The sequence below is a fragment of the Magnolia sinica genome, chromosome 11, assembly GCF_029962835.1.
Source record: "Magnolia sinica isolate HGM2019 chromosome 11, MsV1, whole genome shotgun sequence".
Classification (NCBI taxonomy): Eukaryota; Viridiplantae; Streptophyta; class Magnoliopsida; order Magnoliales; family Magnoliaceae; genus Magnolia; species Magnolia sinica.
In genome coordinates, this window is record NC_080583.1 from 40,576,478 (window position 1) to 40,579,788 (window position 3,311).

General features: G+C 39.6%; 1 pseudogene; it reads left to right on the top strand.

The window, feature by feature from the left end:
• The first annotated feature begins 2,870 nt into the window (after positions 1–2,870).
• LOC131219803 (small nucleolar RNA R71) lies at positions 2,871–2,969 on the top strand (annotated as a pseudogene).
• Positions 2,970–3,311: the final 342 nt, after the last annotated feature.

The following is a 3,311-nucleotide window of genomic DNA, read 5'->3' on the forward strand; positions in this document are numbered from 1 at the left end:
TTAGGATTTCTTACCCAAATCAAAGTTAAAACAGGTTGGGTAGCGTAATAGAGAGGTGATTTCGTGCGTGGAGTAGTCGGAGAGAGTCACAGCAACGATCCCCCACTTGCCTTCTTCACTCTTTCTTCTTTTCTCTCCTTTTCTCTCTCTCTCCCTTAGGGTTTTTACGAAATTCGTATGAGGGAGAGATGGGGTGGTTTAAGGGCTTTATATAGGCCCAGAACTGATGTAAATGGCCCTAGGGCCATGGTATACATAATTTATAACCTAAGGGAGCCTGTTTTTGGGCAAATGGGCTCGTGGGAAGGCCCATTACTCACCTACATCACAAAGTAAGTTCCTTGACAATGGATCTATACCAGGATGTGATTTTAGTGCGATTGGATAGGCCGATCAGCCGTGAAAGACCCGCATCAGATCAACGGTCATGTTTGTTCGATCGGGGCCACAAGTATACGGATATGAGCAGGGAAATTTCCTTTTTTCCTAGGTGAAGTTTGGTCAAAATCTAAGGATCCAAAATTCTCAATTTCACGCGTAAGCGAATGGCCCAATTTACTTAAGTTTTAATATATTTTCTAAAAAATATTCGTGTTTCTCACACACTTTACTCAGGACTCAAGTTATGCATTTATGGATACTATTTGGGCTCGATTCCCACAATGGTTATCAAGCCTAGTAGGACGGACATATCCCTATAGTTTCACGGTCATCAAACTTTTGACGTGCGGAACAGGTCTAATACAGAGTTTTAATGTATTCTTGAGAGCGACAGGCTCGTGGGATTTCTCTTAGGTTCTCAAGTAGTGTTGAGCTAGTGATTTTGATGGTTTTAGGTCTTACCATTTGTGTAAATGGTGGTTCAAGCTAAATCCACTGAGTAATTTAGTTTAACACTTAATTAATCTTTGTCTAATTTCTACAGAATACAGTCTTTAGGGATTTCTGCCTGAGGTGGTACTCAGGTCTTTATATGGATTTTTTCGAGACGTTACAGGGTATGTCTCACCTTGACCTAAATAGACATATTTCAAATCAGAGGGCAAAGGTTCTAGGTTAAGCTTCGGTGTCTTGAGGTTAGACGGTAGAGGCACTACATCACTTTGGGGCAATTCTTCAAATTGTGGCCTCCACCAATTAACTTCAAGTACCGGCACAGTATTCAGCATGGTCCCCATCTCCCTAATCATATCATCATCAAAATCATGGGAGTGGGCCACTAGAGGGTCAGAGGATAAGGTCAAAAGTATTCTATCTTCCACGAAAGAGTCAATCATGTTAATGTCGTGGATATCGTCATCATCCTCTAACTGTTTGTCTGTGTTGAAAAAAATATTCAACTCCAATGTCATATTCCTGAAAGACATACTCATGACTCCATTACTGCAATTAATGATTGCGTTTGAAGTGGGGAGGAATGGGCGACTAAGAATCATGAGAATTTGAGTGCTCATGTTACTGATGGGTTGTGTATCTAGGATGATAAAATCTACCTGGTAGAAGAATCTATCAACCTAGACCAACACATCCTTAATTACCACTCTCGGTACACGAACTAAGCGATCAGCAAGTTGTAATGTGGATAGGGTGGGTTTTAATTCACTTAAACCTAACTGTTTATAGACCAAGCAAGGAATCAGATTTACGCTCGCTCCTAAGTTAAGAAGTGCGTGCTCAATTCAATAGTTCTCAATTACATATGGTATGGTTGGGCTACCGGCATCTTTGTATTTCTGTGGCACATCTTGCTTTAGGATGGCACTCACTTTTTCAGTTAAAAAGATTTTCTTTTAAATATATTATCGTCTTTTGGTCGTACATAAGTCTTTCAGAAATTTAGCATATGAAGGTATTTGTTTAACCACATCTAGTAAAGGAATATTGACCTTCACTTATTTCAACACCTCTAAAATGTCCTGAGAGTTAGAGAGAGATTTTGGTGCAACCAACCGTTGGGAGAATGGGGCAATTGGCTTGCCTTGAAGTTCTGGTTCCAATTCTTATGGAGCAGTGTTAGATCTATCATCGTTGTCCTCTTCCGGGTCCTTAGGCTTTTCAACCCTAACCAGAATAGTTTTGTCAATGGTCTTCCCACTCCTAAGAGTGGTGATAGATTTAGCTTGCTCCATCTGATTTGAAGAGCTTGGATCACTTATCTCATATTGCGGTTTAGGATTAAGGAGAGGTTGAGCACGAAGCATCCCCCTTTCTATAACCGTAACACGTGAATCCATCTTTTGCATAAATTTTGTAAGTTCTCGTATTATTTAAGTAAGCTCCTAAGTTTGTGTGAAATTTTGAACTAGTTCTTCTTGAGGTTTCCCCTGATTTGGAATTTGATTGAAGAAACCTTGAGGGGTAGCAGTTTGTCCATTCCTCCAACTGAAATTTGGATGATTTCTCCAACTAGGATTGTATGTATTGGAGGTAGGTCCATTGAAAGGTCTTTGGTAATTGTTCATGACATTAGATTTCTCATTCAACACCTTTCAAAAGGTAAGTATTGTTGGATAATTTTCAGTTGTGTAAACATTGCAAGCACAAATACCGCAAACAGTTTCCTTAACCTTATCCTTCTTTAGTTCCATGGCCTCAAATTTCCTTATGAGATTAGCCACTTTAGCATTAATATTACCATCCTCTTTCAAAAGATATAATCTACCCATTTCCTTTGATTAAGTGGGCCTAGAAGTGGTACTTGATTTTGGGTATGTATCCTATGATTGTGTGTTTTCAGCAAGTCTATCCAAGTAGTCCCACACATCATCGACATTTTTATTCATAAATTCCTCATTGCACATTTCTTAACCAATTAGCGCATGGAAGATGTCACACCAACATAGAAAAAGTGTGTAATGCGCCACATTTCAAAACCATGTTGTGGGCATGAACTGACAAGATCCTTGAACCGCTCCCAACATTAGAAGAATGTTCCATCCTCCTTTTGGGCGAAGTTCATGATTGACTTTCCAAGGGTCTTCGTTTTATGATGTGGAAAAAATTTCTTTATGAACTCCCTTATCTTGTCATTCCATGTGCCAATAGATCGGGGAGGTAGTGAGTGTAACCACATCTTAGCTCTCTCTTTCAAAGAAAAGGGAAAGAGTTTTAGTCTGACCGTGTCCTCAAACACATTAGGAAAATGTAAAGTGGTTATAATCTCGTCAAACTCTTTCAAGTGTAGATTTGGACTTTCATATTCAAGTTCATGGAATTTTGGAAGGAGGTGGATCACCCCTGGCTTAATATCCATATTCCCGTATTTTTTAGAAAAACTATGCATGAGGGCGTACTCACCCCTGCCAGTTGCA